At 48.6% G+C, this 23,895-nt stretch overlaps 3 non-coding genes and 3 pseudogenes across 3 annotated transcripts; all 6 read left to right on the top strand.

Annotated features, from left to right (window-relative positions):
- The first annotated feature begins 372 nt into the window (after nucleotides 1-372).
- Nucleotides 373-1,479, top strand: LOC149517748 (18S ribosomal RNA; annotated as a pseudogene).
- A 295-nt stretch (nucleotides 1,480-1,774) lies between these two features.
- Nucleotides 1,775-1,929, top strand: LOC149517747 (5.8S ribosomal RNA). The gene has a single exon (XR_016344335.1). It is a non-coding gene; the product is annotated as a 5.8S ribosomal RNA (ribosomal RNA).
- A 236-nt stretch (nucleotides 1,930-2,165) lies between these two features.
- LOC149517746 (25S ribosomal RNA) lies at nucleotides 2,166-4,435 on the top strand (annotated as a pseudogene).
- Nucleotides 4,436-8,521: 4,086 nt separating this feature from the next.
- On the top strand, nucleotides 8,522-10,275 carry LOC149517745 (18S ribosomal RNA; annotated as a pseudogene).
- A 295-nt stretch (nucleotides 10,276-10,570) lies between these two features.
- LOC149517744 (5.8S ribosomal RNA) lies at nucleotides 10,571-10,726 on the top strand. Its single transcript, XR_016344544.1, has one exon. It is a non-coding gene; the product is annotated as a 5.8S ribosomal RNA (ribosomal RNA).
- A 239-nt stretch (nucleotides 10,727-10,965) lies between these two features.
- LOC149517743 (25S ribosomal RNA) lies at nucleotides 10,966-14,355 on the top strand. The gene has a single exon (XR_016344404.1). It is a non-coding gene; the product is annotated as a 25S ribosomal RNA (ribosomal RNA).
- The last annotated feature ends 9,540 nt before the right edge of the window (nucleotides 14,356-23,895 follow it).

Below are 23,895 nucleotides of genomic sequence, written 5' to 3'. Positions count from 1 at the left end.
TGTGAACCATGGTGATAAGATTGATCTGGGATGCCGATGAGTGGATGTCCAGGTCTCAGAGCCATGTGGGTTCAGAGCTTAAGTCTTGATCCGTGACAAGTGGTATCAGAGCTAGCTCTAAATCGTTCGATCCAGGCCAAGTGCCTCGAGAGAGGTATGCAGGGTGGCCAGCCTCTGTGACGAGGATGTCATGAGGTTGAGTGGGGGAAAATGTCATTGACCTAAGAAAGAGTCCTGAATCCCACATCGAACATAATAAAAGGGTCACCGGGGTATAAAAAGGTTCACCACCTTAACCTTGTGAGGCACCTTTTGTAGGATAAAACCGTGAGGCCAGAGGGGCCAGAGCGGACAATATCTCACAAGAGTGTGAACCATGGCAGGAAGGTTGATCTGGGATGTCAAATGAGTGTATGCCTGGGTCTCAGAGCCATGCAGGTTCAGAGCTTAAGTCTCGACCTGTGCTGATGATGCGTTCCTAGACTTAATTACCTGGGTCGTTCCTCCAGTGCTGTTACTTTGAAAAAATTAGAGTACTCAAAGCAGGCCTACGCTTGTATACTTTAGCATGGGATAACATCAAAGGATTTTGGTCCTATTGTGTTGGCCTTCGGGATCGAAGTAATGATTAATAGGGATAGTCGGAGGCATTCGTATTTCATAGTTAGAGGTGAAATTTTTGGATTTATGAAAGACGAATAATTGCGAAAGCATTTGCCAAAGATGTTTTCATTAATCAAGAATAAAAGTTAGGACTCCGCCAGCACCTTATGAGAAATCAAAGTCTTTAGGTTTTGGGGGGAGTATGGTCGTAAGGTTGAAACTTAAAGAAATTAAAGGAAGGGCACCACCAAGAATGGAGGCTGTGGCTTAATTTGACTCAACATGGGGAAACTTACTAGGTCCAGACATAGTAAGGATTGACAGACTAAAAGCTTTTTCTTGATTCTATGAGTGGGGGTGCAAGGTCGTTCTTAGTTGGTGGAATGATTTGTCTGGTAAATTTCATTAACGAATAAGACTTTAGCCTACTAACTAGCTATGCGAAGGTGATCCCTTATGGCTAGCTTCTTAGAGGGACTATGGCTACTTAGGCCAATGAAGTTTGAGGTAATAACGAGTCTGTGATGCCTTTAGATGTTCTGGGTCACACGCACGCTACATTGATGTATTCAATGAGACAAGCCCAGGTAATCTTTGAAATTTTATCATGATAGGGATAGATAATTGCAATTGTTGATCTTCAATGAGAAATTCCTAGTAAATACGAGTCATCAGCTCACGTTGACTACGTCCCTACCCTTTGTACACACCGCTCATCATTCCTACCGATTGAATGGTCTGGTGAAGTGTTTGGATCGTGGTGACATGGATGGTTTGTCGTCCGTGACATCACAAGAAGTCCACTGAACCTTATCATTTAGAGGAAGGAGAAGTCGTAACAAGGTTTTCATAGGTGAACCTACGGAAAGATCATTATCGAAACCCTGCTCAACGGATAACCCACAGACGCGTTAACGAAACACTGAGGGGGCGAGGGTGTCCATGCACCCCGAGCCCCTTTTGACTCCAGATGGGTGCGATGGTCACTTCGTGCCCCCTACCAGGCGGATGAAACGATCGATGTCATCTCGCTCGCTATCAAACAATGAACCCCCAATGCGAATCACACCAAGGAATCAAAATGAAAATGAAGCACGTGCACCATCCCTATCCCATTCACAATACGTGCACGAGCGATGTCGCGACTCCCTTTGTAGCGAAAAAATGAAATGACTCTTGGCAATAGATATCTCAACTCTTGCATCGATGAAGAACATAGAGAAATGCGATACTTGGTGTGAATTGCAAAATCTCAGAACCATCGAGTCTTTGAATGTAAGTTACGTCTAAAGCCATTAGGTCGAGGGCACGCTTACCTAGGTGTCATGTACCGTCGCTCCCCTTTGACCCCTCACCCATCAGGCTCCAGGGGAAAGGGGCTGGTGAAAGATGGCCTTCTACGATCCCGTCGATCGTGATTGGCCTAAAAGGGAGTCCTCGGCAATGATAGCTCGTGACCGTCGGTGGTAGAGCTCCCGATGTGCCTCATCCCCAGTGACGCGCTCTTATTGTCCACCCGGACCCCGTCAGACCCTCGTATCGCTCGATCGATGCTCGTGTCGTGACCTCAGGTCAAGCGGGATCACCTGCTGAGTTTAAGCATATCAATAAGTGGAGGAAAAGAAACTTACCAAGATTCCCCTAGTAACGATGAGCAAACCGAAAAGAGCCCAACTTGAGAATCGGGCACCCCCGACATCTAAATTATAGTATGAAGAAGCGTCCTCAGTGACGAAAAAGGTTAAAGCCCCCTGGAAAAGGGCGTTGGAGAGGGTGAGAGCCCCGTTATGCCTGGACCTTGTCACACCACGAGGCACTATCCGTGAGTTGGGTTACTTAGGAATACAGCCTCAATCGGGCGATAAATTTTATCTAAGGTTGAATACGGGTGAGAGACCATTAGCGAACAAGTACCATGAGGGAAAGATGAAAAAGACTTTCAAAAGAGAGTCAAAAAGTGCTTAGAATTATCAGGAAGGAAGCAGATGGGGGTCAGCGATGTGCCTAGGTCAGATGTGGAATGATGAGCTTTGAAAGGGAATCAGGTTAAAATTCTTGAACTATGACACAATGGCTGATAACTACGTTAGGGAGTCCAGAGACATTGGTGGGGGCCTCAAGAAGAGTTTTTTTTTCTATTTAATGGCCCACCCACCCTGGAAATGACTTAGTCAGAGGAAGGGTCTAGTGGCCAGAAGAGCACTGCACGTCGCATGGTGTCCAGTGCACCCCCAATAGCCCTTCAACATTTGAAGGGTCGAGTGTCGTTTGCACCCCATCATACTTATAATCGTATCAGGTCTCCAAGGTGAACGGCCTCTGATCGATGGAACAAATGTAGGCAAGGGAAGTTGGCAAAATGGATCCGTAACTTCAGGAAAAGGATTGGCTTTGAAGGTTAGGTGTGGGGTCCTAGTCTCGAACCCATCGACTATCGGTGCACTGCTTGAGCTACTCCCACAACGAGAGTAGGTCATCGAGTACCGATCGAGGGATGGAATAGGAACAGCTCCTTCAAGGGCCTTTCCCAGGCGACGAACAGTTGACTCAGCACTAGTAGGGACAAGGGGAATCTGACTGTTTAATTAAAACAAAGCATTGCGATGGTCTCTACAAATGCTCACGCAATGTGATTTTTACCCAGTGCTCTAAATGTCAAAGTGAAAAAATTCAACCAAGTGTGGGTAAACGACGGGAGTAACTGTGACTCTCTTAAGATAGCCAAATGCCTCGCCATCTAATTAGTGATGTGCATGAATGGATTAATAGGATTTCCACTATCCCTATCTACTATCCAATGAAACCACAGCCAAGGGAACAAGTTTGGTGGAATCAACAGGGAAAGAAGACCTTGTTGAGCTTGACTCTAGTCTGACTTTGTGAAATGACTTGAGTGGTGTAGGATAAGTGGGAGCCCCTGGGTGAAATTGAAATACCACTATTTTTAATGTAATTTTACTTATTCTGTGAATTGGAGGTGGGGCATGACCCCTTCTTTTGGACGTAAGGCCTGCCTCGATCGGTCGATCTGGGCAAAAGACATTGTCAAGTGGGGAGTTTAGTTAGGGTGGCACATCTATTAAAAGATAACACAGGTGTCCTAAGATGAGCTCAACGAGAACAGAAATCTCATATGGAACATAAGGGTAAAAGCCCATTTGATTCTTATTTCTAGTACAAAAAGGAACCATGAATTCGTGGCCTATCGATCCTTTAGACCTTTAGGATTTGAAGCTAGAGGTGTCAAAAAAGTTAGCACAGGGATAACTGGATTGTGGTAGCCAAGCGTTCATAGTGACATTATTTTTTTATCCTTCGATGTCGGCTTTTCCTACCATTATGAAGTAGAATTCACCAAGTGTTGGATTGTTCACCCATCAATAGGGAACATGAGCTGGGTTTAGACCATCGTGACACAGGTTAGTTTTACCCTACTGATGGTGGCGTCACGATAGTAATTCAACCTAGTACGAGAGGAACCGTTGATTCGCACAATTTGTCATCGTGCTTGGTTGAAAAGCCAATGGCACGAAGCTAACTACGCTGGATTATGACTGAATGCCTTTAAGTCAAAATCTAGGCTAAAAGCGACGTGTGCACCCATTGCCTGATTGTCGACCTGCAGTAGGGCCCATGGCCCTCAAAGGCACGTATCGTAGGTGCAGCCCGCATGACGAGCGAGCCGCATAGGCCTCGTTGGAGCTCAATTCCCATTGAATGATAGGTAGAATCATTTGCAGATGACTTAAATACGTGACGGGGTATTATAAGTGGTAGAGTGGCCTTACTACCATGATCCACTGAGATTCAACCTTTTGTCGCTTTGATTCGTCCCTTCCTCCCCTTCTTTCGTCGACCTTTTTTTTTTTCACACTGCCCTCTTCCGAAGATGGGCATGACCTGGGGCCTTCCATCCCTTGGTCTTGATCGAGAATGAACTCCGTTCACCCCAGTCAACCCATGAAACGAGCGTTCTAGCACTAAACCAACCACGGAGGCAGGATCCGTAAGCCAAAGATCCTACGGTAGGTCCCCCTTGGTTGTTGCCCCAAACACCGTCGATAGCATCTGGCCCTTGGTTGGTCAAGACTGGGAATTCAGTACGTATGCCTAAGTCAACCCATGAAATAAGCATGTAGGCACTAAGTCAGTTGGAGAGCCAGAATGCACAAGCCAGGGATCGACCCGATCCCCTCGGTGTGCTGTGGATCTTGCTACGGCCCCTTGGTCTGGCTGGGGCTTAGACTGGGAATGAACTTCATATGCCTAAGTCAACCCATGAAATGAGCGTGCGAGCACTGAGCTGGCCAGAGAGGCAGAATGTGTAAGTTGAGGATCAACCCGATCCCTCTCTGTGTATTGTCGATCCTGCTACAAGTCCCTCAGTCCGACTAGGGTTTAGACTAGGAATGAACACATATGCCAAAGTCAACCCATGAAACAAGCATGCAGGAATTGAGTCGGCTAAAGGGTAGGATACGCAAGTCGAGGATCAACCCAATCCCTCTTTGCATGCTGTCGATCCTGCTACGAGTCCTACTGCCTCAACCTTCGATCCGATCTGAGCTTAGACTGGGAATGAACTACATATGCTTAGACTGGGAATGAACTCCATATGCCTAAGTCAACCTACGAAATGAGCATAAGGGCACTGAGCCGGCCAAAGAGGTAGGATGTACAAGCTGAGGATCGACCCGATCTCCCTTTGTATGCTACCGATCCTGCTACGGGTCCTTCGATCTGACTGGGGCTTAGACTAGGAATGAACTCCATGTGCCTAAGTCAACCCATGAAATGAGCATGCGAGCTCTGAGCCGGCCAGAGAAGCAAGATGTGTAAGCCAAGGATTAGCCCGATCCCCCTCTGCATGCTGTCGATCCTGCTGCCCCAACCCTCGATCTGGTCTGAGCATAGATTGAGAATGAACTCCGTATGCTTAGACTGGAAATGAATTATGTATGCCTAAGTCAACCTACAAAATGAGTGTACGGGCCCTGAGCCGGCCAAAGAGGCAGGATGTGCAAGTTGAGGATTGGCCCGATCCCCCTCTATGTGCTGCCAATCCTGCTACGGGTCCTGCTACCACAACCCTCGGTCTAATCTGATCTTAGACTGGGAATGAACTCTATATGCCTAAGTCAACCTACAAAACAAGCGGGCAGGCACTACGCTGGCCTGAGAGGTAGGATGTGCAAGCTAAGGATTGGTCGGGTTCCCCTCTGCATGCTGTCGATCCTACTGCGGGTCTTGCTGCCACAACCCTCGGTCCGATCAAAGCTTAGACTGAGAATGAACTCCGTATGCCAAAGCCATTTTTGTGGCCCATGAATTCATATGAGCCCTCCCCAATGCCCACACATCATGCACAGGTGTCTTTAGCCCAGGTCGAGCACAAATGCATGTGATGATCGGGTGGTAGGTGGGTTTAGGCACATCTTTATATTTTTACCATGCCAATATTATTTTTATGACCTATGAATTCACATGAGCACTCCCCAGCACCTGCACACCATGCGTGACCTTGGTACGGGTACATGCCTCGACCACCATCGTCACAAGCTGGCCATTGGGACAGGAACTTACCTGGACCACCATCGGCATGTGCCACGCCTCGATCAACATTAGTAAAAGATGGTCCCTGGTGTGTGCGGTTGCCTCGAACACCATCGACACATGTTGGGCCTTGGTGTGGGCGGTTACCTCTAGCACCACCGGCACATGTTAGGCCTTGGTGTGGGCACTTACCTCGACCACCATCGGTAGATGATGGCCCCTAATGCAGGAGGTTGCCTCGATCACCATTGGTAGAAGATGGCCTTTGGTGCGAGCGGTTACCTCGAACACCATCGACATATGCTGGGCCATGGTGTGGACGGTTACCTCGAAGACCATCGGCACGTGCTGGGCCTTGGTGTGGGCACATGCCTCGAGTTGGTACAGGTGGTTACCTCGACCACCATCGGCATGTGTTGGGCCTTGGTGCGGCCACATGCCTCAACCACCATTGACACAAGCCAGCCCTTGGTGCGAGCACTTGCCTCGACCACCATTGGCAAAAGATGGCCACTGGTGCGGGTGGTTGCATTGAACACCATCAGCACATGCTGCGCCTTGGTGTAGGTAGTTGCCTCGATAACCATCGATAGAAGATGGCCCCTGGTACGGGCGATTGCCTCGAACACCATCGGCACGTGCTGGGCCTTGGTGCGGGCACATGCCTCGAGTTGGTGAGAGTGGTTGCCTCGACCACCATCAGCACGTGCTGGGCCTTGGTGCAGGCACGTGCCTCAACCACCATTGACACAAGCTAGCCCTTGGTGTGGGCACTTGCCTCGATCACTGTCGGTACATGCGATGCCTCGATCAACATCAGCAGAAGATGGCCCCTAGTGTGGGCGGTTGCCTCGAACACCATCGGCATGTGCTGGGCCTTGGTACGAGCAGATGCCTTGACCACCATCGGTGCATGCATGCCTCAATCAGCATGCGCACAAGCTAGAACTGATACGAGCACCTTCCTTGATCAGCATCGATAAAAAATGGCCCTTGGTGCAGGCAATCGCATCGAACACGATTCATATGCATTGGCCCTTGGTGCGGGCACATGCCTCGACCACCATCGGCACCTGCTCACCCTCAGTGCGGGATATGCCTATGTTGGAAAAAGTGTCCCCATTTCAGACACTTTAACGTCTAGTGGTAGCATATCTGTAAAATCTCTAATGCTCTTTAGGGGGTGGTGGTCCGGCACCCCCTCTCCCGTCCACGGAGAGAATAGGTGTGTATGATGGGCCTCCCATTGTGTACACCTAGGGCAACATCCCTCGAGCAAAATACAGGGTGTGCATGCCTTTTGACCATGGTGTGCATGCCTTTTGACCATCGCGTGCATGCTTCAGTGATTGACAGGTGCCCATGGCCCCAATCAGTCGACATGCATGCGAAAAAGGGGAGTCGAGCTCAAGCCCGTGCACGTGACGGATGCTACCCTAGACCCCAGACCAAGTCCCTAAATTGGGCAACAGCTCCTTGGGGTGGTGCGAGTAGAAGCTATGGTTGTGGGCAGAAGCTGTGGTTGCAGGCTTGGCCCAACTAAGTCTCTCGGTATTTAACGGTCTCGCGGTCCCTTCTCGTCGACCACAAAAATGCCTTAGCCTTGACGAGGCCATGCACATAGCCAATGCTACCCAAGACCCTAGGAACAAGTCCCTAAATCGAGCAACATCCCCTTGGGGTAGTGTCAGCAAAGCTCACGCTTGCAGTTCTGGCCAGGCCAAGCATTGGTGGTATCGCATCGTTATTGCCTGTCGGATGGCAGGGCAGTCTTATGGCCCTTGCTTATATTTTTCTCTTGCCAAGGGTTATGACGTGGCCTTATATGTCGTTCCCTCCACTCGCTTGTAGAGTAATCGATCGGGTGGGTTATGGATCGACGTGCATGGATGCTGCCACTTGTACGCAATGGGCATATGAGTGGTGCTATGGTTGTACGTGTTGGCAGGCTCTGTGCTTGATGCATCAAACTGTTGACCCATCATCCTTTTCAATCTCTCCCCATGTGTTCGTCGTACCTAGGGGGCGTGATCGAGATCCTATGTTGCATACCTGAATCGATGAAAATTGGATGTCTCACCATCCCTCATCTGTCTCATGTCCTGAGGGGTTATGGGTCAGACATCAATCGTGGCCGGTGTCCTATGTACGCCACCTAATCTTCCGTGGCTGCATTGGTGCACCTTCATTTGATCGTGCTTTCGGATGCAAAACATTTAGCGGGCATGGGCTTTCGGCCCCTGTTCGTTCGATGCTATGCATTTCACGTGCTCGACATGCACGACGCTTACACTCCACGTTGGGCTCTCTCCATGTTCAGTCGGTGTGTCGAGGCCCACACGGTGCCAATGTCCTGAAGGAATGCTACCTGGTTGATCCTGCCAGTAGTCATATGCTTGTCTCAAAGACTAAGCCATGCATATGAAACTGCAAATGGCTCATTAAGTCAGTTATAGTTTGTTTGATGGTATCTACTACTCAGATAATCATAGTAATTCTAGAGCTAATACATGCAACAAACCCCGACTTCTGGAAATGATGCATTTATTAGATAAAAGTTCAACGCGAGCCATGCCTATTGCTCTAATGATTCATGATAACTAGATGGATCGTAAGGCCTTTGTGCCGGCTATGCATCATTCAAAATTCTACCCTATCAACTTTCGATGGTAGGATAGTGGCCTACTATGGTGGTGATGGGTGACGGAGAATTAGGGTTCGATTCCGGAGATGGAGCCTGAAAAACGGCTACCACATCCAAAGAAGGCAGCAAATGCGCAAATTACCCAATCCTGACACGAGAAGGTAGTGATAATAAATAACAATATCGGGCTCAATAAATCTCTTAATGAGGATCGATTGGAGGGCAAGTCTGGTGCCAGCAACCACGGTAATTCCAGCTCCAATAGTGTATATTTAAGTTGTTGCAGTTGAAAAGCTAGTAGTTGGAACTAGGGTTGGGTCATCCGGTCTGCCTCATGGTGAGTACCAGTTTACTCGTCCCTACTACCGGTGATGCATTCTTGGACTTAATTACCTGGGACATTCTTCTAGCACTGTTACTTTGAAGAAATTAGAGTGCTCAAAGTAGGCCTACGCTTGTATACATTAGCATGGGATAACATCATAGGATTTCGGTCCTATTGTGTTGGCCTTCGAGATCAGAGTAATGATTAACAGGGACAGTCGGGGGTATTCGTATTTCATAGTCAGAGGTGAAATTCTTGGATTTATCAAAAGAAGAACAACTGCGAAATCATTTGCCAAGGATGTTTTCATTAATCAAGATGAAAGTTTAGGGCTAGAAGATGATTAGATACCGTCTTAGTCTCAACCATAAATGATGTCGACCAAGGATCGATGGATGTTATTTTTAGGACTCTGTCAGCACCTTATAAGAAATCAAAGTTTTTGGGTTCCGGGGGGAGTATGGCCGTAAGGCTGAAACTTAAAGGAATTGATAGAAGGGCACCGCCAGGAGTGGAGCTTGTGGCATAATTTGACTCAACATGGGGAAACTTACCAGGTCCAGACATAGTAAGGATTGACAGACTGAGAGCTTTTTCTTGATTCTATGGGTGGTGGTGCATGGTCGTTCTTAGTTGGTAGAACGATTTGTTTGGTTAATTCTGTTAACGAATGAGACCTCAGCCTGCTAACTAGATACACGGAGGTGATCCTTCGTGGCTAGCTTCTTAGAGGGACTATGGTCACTTAGGCCAAGGAAGTTTGAGACAATAACAGGTCTGTGATGCCCTTAGATGTTTTGGGCTGCACGTGCGCTACACTGATGTATTCAATGAGTGTATAGCCTTAGCTGACAGACTCGGGTAATCTTTGAAATTTCATCATGATGGGGATAGATCATTACAATTGTTGGTCTTCAACGAAGAATTCCTAGTAAGTGCGAGTCATCAGCTCGCGTTGACTATGTCCCTGCCTTTTATACACACCACCCGTCACTCTTACCAATTGAATGGTCTGGTGAAATGTTCGGATTTCGGTGACCTAGACAGTTCACCACCCACGACGTCCCGAGAAGTCCACTGAACCTTAACATTTAGAAGAAGGAGAAGTCATAACATGGTTTTTGTAGGTGAACTTGTGGAAGGTTCATTGTCGAAACCCCATTTGATGGAGGACCTGCAGACGCGTTAACGAAACATCGAGGGGGTAAGGGTGCCCTTATGCCTTGAGCTCCTTCCGATCTCGGGCAGGTGCAACAATCACTTCGTGCCCCCTACCACACTGGTGAAATGATTAGTGTTGTCTCGCTCACTGCCAAAAAATGAACCCTCAGGGTGAATCGCGCCAAGGAACCAAAACAAAAACAAAACACACACGCCATCACCATCCCATTCGCAGTGCATGCACGGGCAGCGTCACAACTCTTTTTGTCACTAAAAAATGAAATGACTATCGGTAACGGATATCTCAGCTCTCGCATCGATGAAGAACGTAGCGAAATGCTATACTTGGTGTGAATTGCAGAATCTCGTGAACCATTGAGTCTTTGAACACAAGTTGCGCCCCAAGCCATTAGGCCGAGGGCACGTCTGCCTGGGTGTCATGCACCGTCGCCCCCCTTTCGACCCCCCACCCATCGGGTTCTCGAGGATGGGGGTGGGCAAAAGATGACCTCCCATGATCCCGTCGATCACAGTTGGCCCAAAAGTGAGTCCCCAGCAATGACAGCATCGTGACCGTCGATGGTAGAGCTCCCAGCATGCCTCATCCTCGGTGACGTGTGCTCATTGTCTACTTGGACCCCGTTGGACCCCCCGTATTGCTCGATCGATACTCGCGTCAAGACCCTAGGTTAGGTGGGATCACTCGTTGAGTTTAAGCATATCAATAAGCAGAGGAAAAGAAACTTAATAGGATTCCTCTTGCAATGACGAGTGAATCGGGAAGAGCCTAGCTTGAGAATTGGGCACTCCTTGCATCCAAATTGTAGTCTAGAGAAGCGTTTTCAGTGGCAGAGAGGGTAAGAACCCCCTGGAAAGGGGTGTCAGTGAGGGTGAAAGCCCTGTTGTGCCCAGATCCTGTCGCACCATGAGGCGCTATCCACAAGTCGACTTGTTTGGGAATATAGCCCCAATCGTGCGATAAATTCTATCCAAGGTTGAATACGGGCGAGAGACCGATAGTGAACAAGTACTGCGAGGGAAAGATGGAAAGGACTTTGAAAAGAGAGTCAAAGAGTGCTTGAAATTGTCGAGAGGGAAACGGATGGGGGCCAACGATGCACCCTGATCGGATGTGAAACGATAAGAGCCGGTCTATCGATCGGCTCGGGGCATGGATCGAGGCAGGTCACGACGGTGACCCAAGCTCGGGCTTTGGATGTGCCTACGAAGACGTCATCACTATGATCATGGAATGCAGTACATGTCATCTTGACGTGCCATATCATTGGCGTGTTTCTGGTATCGACCTGTGGGCTCCCCATCCGGCCCGTCTTGAAACACGGACTAAGAAGTCTGACATGCGTGCGAGTCAACGGGCCAAGAAACCTGTAAGGCATAAGGAAGCTAATTGATGGAATCCCTGGCGGGTGCACCATCCACCGACCTTGATCTTCTAAAAAGGGTTCGAGTGCAAGCATGCCCGTCGGGACCCAAAAGATGGTGAACTATGCCTGAGCGGGGTGAAGCTAGAGGAAACTCTGGTGGAGGCCCGCAGCGATAGTGACGTGCAAATTGTTCGTCTGACTTGGGTATAGGGGTGAAAGACTAATCGAATCATCCAGTAACTGGTTCCTTCTGAAGTTTCCCTCAGGATAGCTGAAGCCCCCAGCAAGTTCTATTGGGTAAAGCCAATGATTAGAGGCATTGGAGGCGCAACGCCCTCGACCTATTGTCAAACTTTAAATAAGTAAGACGGCATAGCTGTTTCGTTGAGCCGCGCCATAAAATTGAGAGCTCTAAATGGGCCATTTTTGGTAAGTAGAATTGGTGATGCAGGATGAACCGGAAGCCGGGTTACAGTGCCCAACTGTGCGCTAACCCAGAACCCACAAAGGTGTTGGTCGATTAAGATAGTAAGACGGTTGTCATGGAAGTTGAAATCCGTTAAAGAGTGTGTAACAACTCACTTGTCGAATCAACTAACCCCAAAAATAGATGGTGAATAAGCGCATGACCTATATCGAACCGTCAGGGTAAGAACCAGGCCCTAATGAGTAGGAGGGCATGGCGGTCATCATAAAATCAGGGGCGTGAGCTCGGGCGGAGTGACCGTTGATACAAATCTGGGTGGTAGTAGCAAATATTCAAATGAGAACTTTGAAGGCCGAAGAGGGGAAAGGTTTCAAGTGAACGGCACTTGCACATGGGTTAGTTGATCCTAAGAGATGGGGGAAGCCCGTCCGACAGTGCATCCTATGTGAGCTTTGAAAAGGAATCGGGTTAAAATTCTTGAACCAGGATGCGACGACTGATGGCAACGTTAGGGAGTCTAGAGATGTCGGCGGGGGCCTCGAGAAGAGTTATCTTTTCTGTTTAACGGTCCGCCCACCATGGAAATGACTCAGCCAGAGGTAGGGTCCAACGATCGGAAGAGCACCACACATCGTATGGTGTCCGGTACACCCCTGGCGACCCTTGAAAATCTAGAGGATCAAGTGCCGTCTGTGCCCGATCATACTCATAACCTTATCAGGTCTCCAAGGTGAACAACCTATGGTTGATGGAACAATGTAAGCAAGGAAAGTCAACAAAATGGATTCGTAACCTGGAGAAAATGATTTGCTCTGAGGGCTGGGCACGAGGGTCACAGTCTCGAGCCCGTCAGTTGTCGATGCACTACTCGAGTTGCTCCCGCAGCGATAGGAAGTCGTCGCGTGATGATCGGGGGACGGACTGGGAATGGTTCCCTCAAAGGCCTTCCCCGGACGATGAACAGTCGACTTAGAACTAGTACAGACAAGGGGAATCTGACTATTTAATTAAAACAAAACATTATGATGGTCCCTACAGATGCTCACGTAATGTGATTTTCTGCCCAGTGCTCTGAATGTCAAAGTGAAGAAATTTAACCAAGTGCGAGTAAACGACGGGAGTAACTATGACTCTCTTAAGGTAGCCAAATGCCTCATCATCTAATTAGTGATGCACATGAATGGATTAATGAGATTCCCACTGTTCCTATCTACTATCTAGCAAAACCACAGCCAAAGGAATGAGCTTGACAGAATCAGTGGGGAAAGAAGACCCTGTTGAGCTCGACTCTAGTCCGACTTTGTGAAATGACTTGAGAGGTGTAAGATAAATGGGTGCCTCCGGGCGAAATTGAAATACCACTACTTTTAATGTTATTTTACTTATTCCATGAATCAGACATAGGGCACGACCCCTTCTTTTGGACCCAAGGTCGGCCTCGACTGATTGATCAGGGTGAAAAACATTGTCAGGTGGGGAGTTTGGCTGGGGTGGCACATCTGTTAAAAGATAATGTAGGTGTCCTAAGATAAGCTCAACGAGAATAGAAATCTCGTGTGCAACAAAAGGGTAAAAGTTTGTTTGATTCTGATTTCCAGTATGAATACGAACCATGAAACCGTGGCCTATCAATCCTTTAGACCTTCGAGATTTGAAGCTAGAGGTGTCAAAAAAGTTACCACAGGGATAACTGGCTTGTGGCAGCCAAGCATTCAAAGTGACGTTGCTTTTTGATCCTTTGATGTTGGTTCTTCCTATCATTGTGAAGTAGAATTCACCAAGTGTTAGATTGTTCACCCACCAATAGGGAACGTGAGCTGGGTTTAGATCGTCATGAGACAGGTTAGTTTTACCCTACTGATGGTGGCATTGCGATAGTAATTCAACCTAGTACAAGAGGAACCGTTGATTCGCACAATTGGTCATCGCACTTGGTTGAAAAGCCAGTGGCGTAAAGCTACCATGTGCTAGATTGTGATTGAATGCCTCAAAGTTAGAATCCAGGCAAGAAGTGATGCATGCGCCCGCCATCCAATTTCCTGCCTGCAGTAGGGGCCCATGGCCCCCAAGGGCACGTGCTGTAGGTGCTGCCCCCACAGAGGATGAGCAGTGCGGGCCTCTTTAGAGCTTAATTCCCACTAAATGGTGGGTAGAATCCTTTGCAGATGATTTAAATATGTGATGGGGTGTTGTAAGTGGTAGAGTGGCCTTACTGCCACCATCCACTGAGATTCAACCCTTTGTCGCTTTGATTCATCCCTCCCTCCCTTTCCCTCGCTGACCTTCTTTCTTTTCACGCCGCCCCCTTCCAGGGCTGGGCATGACCCGAGGCCCTCCGTCCCTTGGTCTCGATCGGGAACGAACTCCGCTTGCCTCAGTAGGCCCACGAAATGAGCGTGCGGGCACTAAACCAACCACGGAGGCAGGATGCACGAGCCAAGGATCCCGTTTCAGGTCCCCCTTGGTTGCTGCCCTAAATGTCATTGATAGTATATGGCCCTTGGTTGGTCAAGACTTGGAATGCACTACGTATGCCTAAGTTAACCCATGAAACAAGTGTACAGGCACTGAGCCGGTTGGAGAGCCAGAATGCATAAGCTAGGGATCGATCTGGTCCTTCTCGATGTGCTGTAAATCTTAATGCAGGTCCCTCGATCCGGGTCAGGCTTAGACTGGCAATGAACTTCGTATGCCTAAGTCAACCCATGAAACAAGTGTACGGGCGCTAAGCCAACAAGAGAGGCAAAATGCGCAAGCCAAGGTTTAGCCCCGTCCCCCTTTGCGTGCTACCAATCCTACTGTGGGTACCTCGATCCAGCTAGGGCTTAGACTGGGAATGAACACCATATGCCTAAGTCAACCCATGAAACGAGAATACAGGTATTGAGCCAGCTAAAGAGGTAGGATGCGCAAGCCGACGATTGATCCGGTCCCTTTTTGCGTGCTGTCGATCCTGCTGCAAGTCTTGTTGCCCCAACCCTCAATTCGATCTGAGCTTTGATTGGGAATGAACTCTGTATGCCTAAGTTAACCTACGAAACAAGTCGAGGATCGACCTAGTCCCCCTCTGCGTGCTGTCGATCTTGCTGTGGGTCTTGCTACCACAACCCTCGATCTGATCTGATCTTAGACTAGGAATGGACTTCGTATGCCTAAGTCAACCTACGAAACAAGCGGGTAGGCACTCCACCAGCCAAAGAGGTAGGATGCGCAAGCTGAAGATCGGTCAGGTTCCCCTCTGCGTGCTGCGGATCCTATTGCGGGTCCTGCTACCAAAACCCTCGATCCGATTGAAGCTTAGATTGGGAATGAACTCCATATGCCAAACTATTTTTGTGGCCCATGAATTCATATGAGCCCTCCCCAACGTCCGTGCACCACGCACGGGTGTCTTGAGCTCGGGCCAAACACCAATGCGCGCCACGATCAGGTGGTAGGTGGGTTTAGGAACATCTTCATATTTTTACCATGCCAATACCATTTTTATGGCTAGTGAAGTCACGTGAGCACTCCCTAGTGCCCGCACACCACGCGCGGGTGTCCTAAGCTTAGGCTGAGCACCATGCGCACCACGATCAGGTGGTAGGTGGGTTTAGGCACATCTTCATATTTCTGCTATGCCAATGCTGTTTTTATGGCTTGTAAATTCATAAAATGGTCCCCTAAGCCTTCATGTGAAGTTTCATGGCAAGATGACTCGTTTTCTATTTTTCATGATTTTCAAAATTTTTTACGATTCGAGATTTTTTAAAATTTTTTTAGAAGGTGTTTTGGCCCCAAATTTGGTAGATGTGATCCTTGTATTTTTGTTGGCATGCACAAAAAAAGTCAGCTAAAAACTCGAAGTGTAGAAGATTGTTTGACCATTTGAAAAAGTGTCCCCATTTTTGACACTTGAATGGCTACTGGTAGCAAACTTGTAAAATCTCATATGCTCTTTATGGGGGTGTGAGTTCTCGAGGTTTGTTGAGGGATAGAGGGCCAATATAAGGGCCAAGTACCAGCACCCATCGCACATCATGTGCGCACACCCCCTTGCCCCCCTAATCGTCAGAACCCCCAATGTTGTCGGTCAGGTTCTCCAGCGATGCTCCAGTGATAGTGCCCAGGGCAAAAAAAAAGTGGCACTAGCACATGCTCGAGCCCAGCATGTGCATCATGGCTCAAAATCAAACTTTGGCCAAGGCCTTGACCATCAATGGCACATGATGGCGCATGGTGATGGCACATGCATCAACCATCATCGGCATAGGGTGCCCTTTGGTACGGGCACTTACCTCGACTGCCATCGGCACAAGCTGGCCCCTGGTATAGACACTTGCCTCGAGCACCATCAACACATGCATGCCTCGATGAGCATCAACAAAATATGGCCTTTGGTGTGGGCAATTATCTCGAGCACTATTGGAATGTTGGGCCTTGGTGAGGGCACATGCCTCGACCACCATCATCACAAGCTGGCCATTGGTATGGGCACTTGCCTGGACCACCATCGACATGTGCCATGCCTTGATCAACATCGATAGAATATGGTCCCTGGTGCGTGCGGTTGCCTCGATTACTATCGGCACATGCTGGGTCTTGGTGCAGGCGGTTGCCTCGAGCACCATCAGCACAAGCTGACCCTTGGTGCGAGCACTTGCCTTGACCACCATCGGCAGAAGATGGCCCCTGGTGTGGGTCGTTGCCTCGATCACCATCGGTAGAAGATGGCCTTTGGTATGAGAGGTTACCTCAAACACCATCAACACATGCTCAAACACCATCAGCACATGCTGGGCCTTGGTGCGGACGGTTACCTCGTACACCATTGGCACGTGTTGGGCCATGGTGCGGGTGTCTCACCCTAGGCGGGTGCTCCAGGCACATCAGACTCACCAGCACATGAGCCAGAGGTTAAAGCCCACACACCAAGCGCGCTAGTGGGTATTTACGCATACGGCCTAGGACACAAGGCCAGAACACCGGCCCAACTTGCAGGCCAACCCTGAGGCTAAGGCCTAGCTTGCAGGCTGCTCGCTCCACATCCAAAGGGGCTCAAGGTGGGAGATATGCAAGTGAATCTTTTGAAAGCTTGCAGGATCAGTAGGAGCCTTCTGGCAGATTTGGTTGACCCTAGAATTCAGGAGTTAGAATCTTGATTGATTGTAATCTTTGTAATCCCTTGATTTTAGCCTTTATTCTAGGGATATTGCCATTAATTGTAGCTAGAGTCTCAACTATAAATAGAGGATTGCTCCACCCTCATTTGTACACCATCAAACACTTATGTTTTAATGAATACAGAGCATGTTTCCAGCATTTTACCTTGTTATCCTATTTCTCTTTAACTTGCGTAATCAACCCTTCCATTGTCTTGTGCCTGCATGCTTGTGTTTTAGGCTGACTTTGGCATAAAGGAGGAGATTCCAAGCCTAAGGTCACATGGATTCTGAGTCTAAGGTCAAAGCCCATGACAGTTGGTATCAGAGCAAGTTCGGTTCTGTGTGTTTGTGTTATGCAGGTTAGATCATGATTGAGGAGATGGTATCCCAAAGCGACATTGCTAGCCAACAACCAGAGGCCTAGGAGAAGGGGCGTGGAAGAGGTAGGAAAGCTAGTTCAAGAGATATATGGTCTACCATAGATGATAGGTTGACAAAGTGGAGGTGACCATGGGCGCCATGGGGAAGAAGCTTGAGGAAGTAGAGACTCACATTGCATCGCTAGATTCCATAGGGGAGGAGATCCAAGGTGAGCTACAAGCTGCTCTCAATAAAAGGCATGGACATGATCACCTAAAGGAATGAGGCCTTGAAGGCTAAAGTGGTGACCTTGCACGATGGCCTGGAGGCCATGTGGATGGAGGAGTTTGCCAGCGAGCTTGTTGCTTGCAAGACTGCCATTGGGAATGGCATGTTTGCTAGAGTGTCTAAGTCCAAGACGGATGTCCCGAAGCCTAAAGAGTTCAAGGGAACTAGGGCAGCCAAGGAAGTAAACAACTACCTATGGGGTATGGAGCAGTATTTCCAAGCCATGGGCATGCAGGATGAGACAATAAAGGTAAGCACCACTGTTAAGTATCTCACTGTTAAGTATGCAGATGATGAGGTGCGGGCAAAGTTACGCAGGCTAAGCCAGCAAGGGGACATAAAGGAGTATGTCCAAAAATTCTCTAAATTGATGCTATAGATCTCGGATCTAGGCGAGAAGGATGCCTTATTTGCTTTCATGGATGGGTTGAAGCCGTGGGTGAAGCATGAGCTACAACGGAGTGGAGTCCATGACTTGGCTAAAGCTATAACTACTACTAAGTCCTTGATAGAGTTTAAGCCTCTAAACAAGTTTGAGTCTTTCAAACCTAAGGGTAAGGGCAAGGATAATAGGGACCGGAAGAAGCAGTCCAAAGGGAAGGACCATGATCGGGAGTCTAAGGAGGGGGATCGAGATCGTTCAACCAAGGATGGAGAGAGGAAGCCACAAGCAAGCAAGTGGAAAGCAAAAGGGGATCGAGAACCACTAGCATGCTACCTATGTGGAGGGAGCCAAATAGCACGTAATTGCCCACAAAATGGCAAGCTAGCTGCTGTAGACAAGGAGTCTGAGGAGGATCCAGAGTCAGGGGCAGCAAAGCTTAGGTTGTTGGTGCTCAATATTGTCCAGAGTAAGGGGAACCGTAAGCCAAAGGGCTTGATGTTTGCAGATCTGATGGTTACGGGTCAAAAGGTGAGAGCACTGGTGGACACAGGTGCTTCACATCTTTTTATTTTAGGTGATGGAGACCAGAAGCTCAGACTAAATGTGCAGAAAGAGATTGGTACCATTAAAATGGTGAACTCCAAGGAGGTTCCAACCATTGCAGTAGCATGAGGAATGGAGTTACAATTTGGAGATTGGAAAGGCAAGGAAACCATAGAGGTAATACCCCTTGATGACTATGAGTTTGTGATTAGGTTGGATTTCCTTGTTTGGATTAATGCCCTCCTTATGCTTTTTGGCAATTGTATTTGCATCTTGGATGCACGGTGCCAATGCCTAGTACCATTGAAGAGAGGGTCTGGAGTTGGGTTGCGAGTGGTGTCAGCCATCCAATTTGCCAAGGTGGTAAGCAAAAAAGAAGACACCTTCTTGGCAGCCTTGAAGTATGATGAGCTAAGGAAGAAGGAGACCGAGTCACCCTTGAAGGTGCTAAAGGTGTTGAAAACCTTTAGTGATGTGATACCCGTAAAGCTGCCTAGCCAGCTACCACCTAAGAGGAAGGTGGACCCCAAGATCGAGCTAGTGTTCGAGGCCAAGCCACCAGTTAGAGGCCCTTACTGAATGTTCCCACCAAAGTTAGAAGGACATCCAGTTGTATTCGAGAATAGGAAGCTGAACGAGACTGAGCGTAAGTACATGGTCCAAGAGAAAGAGATGACTACAGTGGCGCACTGCTTGCGCACTTGGCACCATCACCTGTTCGGGTTGAGGTTCATGGTTAGGATGGACAATGTGGTGACCAACTACTTCCAGACACAGAAGAAGCTATCCCTCAAGCAGGCGAGATAGCAAGATTTTCTTACAGAACTTAGGTGAATTTGGTGGTAGACGCCCTGAGCAGAAAGGCTAACCTTGCTGCCATTAGCCAACCAGAGGGGTCACTAGTGTCATGCATTAAGGAAAGACTTGTGTATGATCCTATAGCCAAGGCTTTTATGGAGTACGCCCAGTAAGGTAAGACTAGGTGATTTTGGGTACAGGATGGTTTGTTGTACACCAGGGGTAGTAGACTGTTTGTGCCATAGAATGGAAAGCTCCACAAGGAAGTTTTGCAATAGTGCCATGATTCAAGGTGGGCTAGATACCCAAGAGTGAGCCGTATCTTCGCGTTGCTAAAAGATAGGTACTACTGGCCGCACATAAAGGACAATGTGGAAGCCTATGTGAAGACTTGTCTTGTGTGCCAACAAGACAATGTGGAGCTCAAGAAACTAGGCGGTCTCTTGGAGCTATTGCCAGTGCCAGAATGACCATGAGAGAGTGTTTCTCTAGATTTTGTAGTCGATCTACCCAAAGCAGAGGGGTTTGGAAGCATTATGGTAGTGGTGGACAAGTTTTCCAAGTATGGAATCTTCATTCCAGCAACCAAGGATTGCCCAGCCGAGGAGGCAATTCGATTGTTCCTGAAGAACATGGTTAAGTATAAGGGAGTGTCGAGGACCATTGTTAATGATCGGGATGGGCGTTTCATGGGTAGGTTCTGGACTGAGTTGTTCAAGTTGTTAGGGTCAGACTTGAACTTTTCCACTAGCATGCATCCATAGACCGATGGGTAGACTGAGCATGTAAATGGACTATTGGAGGTCTACCTCAGGCATTATGTGAGTGCCACACAAAGGGACTGGCCAAAGCTACTAGATGTTGCGTAGTTTTCCTACAACTTGCAAAGGAGCGAGGCAACGAACCAGAGCCCATTTGAGGTTGTGACAGGGCAACAACCACTAACACCCAGTTCGATTGCTGCAAGTTTTACATGGTCGAATCCAGCAGCATACAAGTTTACCAAGGTATGGCAGGAGCAAACTGACTTGGCCAGAGTCTATCTACACAAGGCAGCAAAGAGGTCGAAAAAGTGGGCAGACCAGAATAGGCGGGACATACAGTTCTAGGTTAGAGACTTGGTGTTGGTGAAGCTGCATCCCATTGTATGCCACAGAGGGCCGCACAAAAGCCTAGTTTGAAGGTATGAGGGACCTTTTCGAGTAGTCAAGAGGGTAGGCAAGGTTGCCTACAAGCTATATATGCCACCCAAGTTGAAGGTACACCCGATGTTCCATGTAAGCATGCTCAAGCCGTTCCATGAGAATGAGGGAGATCCAGGACGGGCAGAGTCAAAGCGTGCACCATTGGGAGCAAGGGCCTTATATGAGAAGAGGTCTATAGCATCATAGCTAACTGAAAGGTGAGACGAAAAAACTATCAACCAAGACAAGAGCACATAGTGTACTAGAAAGGACTTCCAAACAATGAGGGCGTTGCACAATCAGGTGAGGGAGAATGTCACACCCTGAGCGGGTGCTCCAGGCACATCAGGCCCACCAGCACGCAAGCCAGAGGTTGAGGCCCGCACATTAGGCACGCTGGTGGGTATTTATGCATAAGGCCTAGTAGACAAGGCCAAAATGCCCGCCCAGCTTGCAAACCAGCCCGTGAGGCCAAGGCATGGCTTGCAGGCTGCTCGCACCACATCCAAAGGGGCTCAAGGTGGGAGATACGCAAGTGAATCTTCTAGAAGCTTGTAGGATCAACAGGAGCCTCCTGACAGATTTGGTTGATCGTATAATTTATGAGTAAGAATCCTAATTGATTATAATCTTTGTAATCTCTTGATTTTAGCCTTTATTCTAGGGATATTGCCATTAAGTGTAGCTGAAGCCTGAACTATAACTAGAGGTTGCTTCACCCTTATTTGTGCACCATTAAACACTTCTGTTTCAGTGAATACAGAGCATATTTCCAGCATTCTACCTTGTTATCCTGTTTCTCTTTAATTTGCATAATCAGCCCTTCCCATTGTTCTAGTACCCGCACGCTTGTGTTTTAGGCTAACTTAGACATAAAGGAGGAGATTCCAAGCCTAAGGTCGCACAGATTCTGAGTCTAAGGTCGAAGCCCGTGACTCGGGAACATGGCTCGAGTTGGTGCTGACGGTTGCCTCAACCACCATCGACACGTGTTGGGCCTTGGTGCTGGCATATGCCTCGACCAACATCGACACAAGCCGGCCCTTGGTGCGGGCACTTACCTCGACCACCATCAATAGAAGATGGCCCTTGGTGTGGGCGGTTACATCGAACACCATCACACATGCTGGGCCTTGGTACGGGCGGTTGTCTCGATCACCATCAGTAGAAGATGGCCCCTAGTACACGTAGTTGCCTCGAACACCATCAACACATGCTGGGCCTTGGTGCAGGCAGTTGCCTCAAAAACCATCAGCATGTTCTAGGCCTTGGTGCGGGCACATGCCTCGAGCTGGTGGGGGTGGTTGCCTCGACCACCATTGGCACATGTTGGGCCTTGTTACGGGCACATGCCTCGACCACCATTAGCACAAGCTGACCCTTGGTGCAGGCACTTTCCTCGATCACCATCGGTACATGCCATGCCTCGATTAGCATCGGTAGAAGATGGCCCCTAGTGTGGGCGGTTGCCTCGAACACCATCAGCACATGTTGGGCCTTGGTATGGGCAGATGCCTCGACCACCATCAGTGCATGCATGTCTCAATCAGCATGCGCATAAGCTGGAATTGATGTGGGCACCTACCTCGATCAGCATCGACAGAAGATGACGCTTGGTGCAAGTAATCGCATTGAACACCATCGGCACGCGATGGCCCTTGGTATGGGCACATGCCTTGAACAACATCGGCACTTGCTCACCCTCGATATGGGATATGCCTATGTTGGAAAAAATGTCCCCTTTTTAGACACTTTAACATCTACTGGTAGCATATCTATAAAATCTCTAATGCTCTTTAGGGGGTGGTGGTCTGGCACCCCCTCTCTCCTCCACGGGGGGAGTAGTTGTGCATGATATGCCTCTCATTGCATACACCCAAGGCAATGTCCCTCAAATGAAATACAGGGCATGCATGTTTTTCGACCATTTCATCTGACGATTGGTTACTCTGGTGATCGGCAGACGCTTATGGCCTCGATCGATTAGCATGCATACGAAAAAGGGGAGCAAAGCTTGAGCTCATGCATGCGACAGATGCTACCCCAGATCGCAGAGCAAGTCTTTGAATCAAGCAATGGCTCCCTGGGGTAGTGCAACCAGAAGCTACGATTACGGGCTTGACCCGACCAAGTCTCTCAGTATTTGACGGTCTCGCAGTCCCTTCTCATCGACCATAAAAATGCCTTGGCCTCAACGAGGCCGTGCATGCAGCCAATGTAGCCCAAGACCCCAAGAACAAGTCCCCGAATCGAGCAACGTCCCCCTGGGATGGTGTCAGCAAAGCTCACGTGTATGGTCTCGGCCAGGTCAAGCATTGGTGGTATCATGCCATTGTTACCTATCGGATGGCAGGGGCAATCTCGTGGCCCTTGCTCGTGTTTTTCTCATACCAAGCGGTTGTGGCGTGGCCTCACACATCATTTCCTCCACTCGCTCATCGAGTAATCGATCAGGTGGGTTATGGATCGACACGCATGGATGCTGCCACTTGTATGTAATGGGCATATGAGTGGTACTATGGTTATGCGTGTTGGCAGGCTTCGTGCTCGATGCATCGAACTGTCGACCCGTCATCCTCTTTAATCTCCCCCTATGCGATCCTCATACCCAGGAGGCGTGATCAGGATCCTGTGTTGCATACCTGAATCGATGGAAACCGAATGTCTTGCCATCCCTCATTTGTCTTATGTCCTGAGGGGCTACGGGTCAGATGTCAATCATGGCCAATGTCCCATGCATACCACCTAATCCTTCGTGACTGCATTGGTTCACCGACGTTCGATTGTGCTTTCAGATGCGAAATATTTAATGGGTGCGAGCTTTCAGGTCCCGTTCGTCTGATGCTATGCATTTCACGTGCTCAACACGCATGACACTTGCGGTCTGTGTTGGGCTCTCTTTGCTACTCGATCGATGCATCAAGGCCCATGTGGTGCTAATATCCTGAATGAATGCTACCTGGTTAATCTTGCCAATAGTCATATGTTTATCTCAAAGATTAAGCCATGCATGTGTAAGTATGAACTAATTCAGGTTGTAAAACTGCGAATGGCTCATTAAATCAGTTATAGTTTGTTTGATGGTATCTACTACT

This window comes from Durio zibethinus, chromosome 8 (genome assembly GCF_047325235.1).
Source record: "Durio zibethinus cultivar Kanyao isolate XHJ-2024 chromosome 8, ASM4732523v1, whole genome shotgun sequence".
In the NCBI taxonomy this organism is placed as follows: domain Eukaryota; kingdom Viridiplantae; phylum Streptophyta; class Magnoliopsida; order Malvales; family Malvaceae; genus Durio; species Durio zibethinus.
The sequence above is the reverse complement of the archived record's forward strand: the minus strand, read 5'-3'. Positions and strand labels throughout refer to the sequence as shown.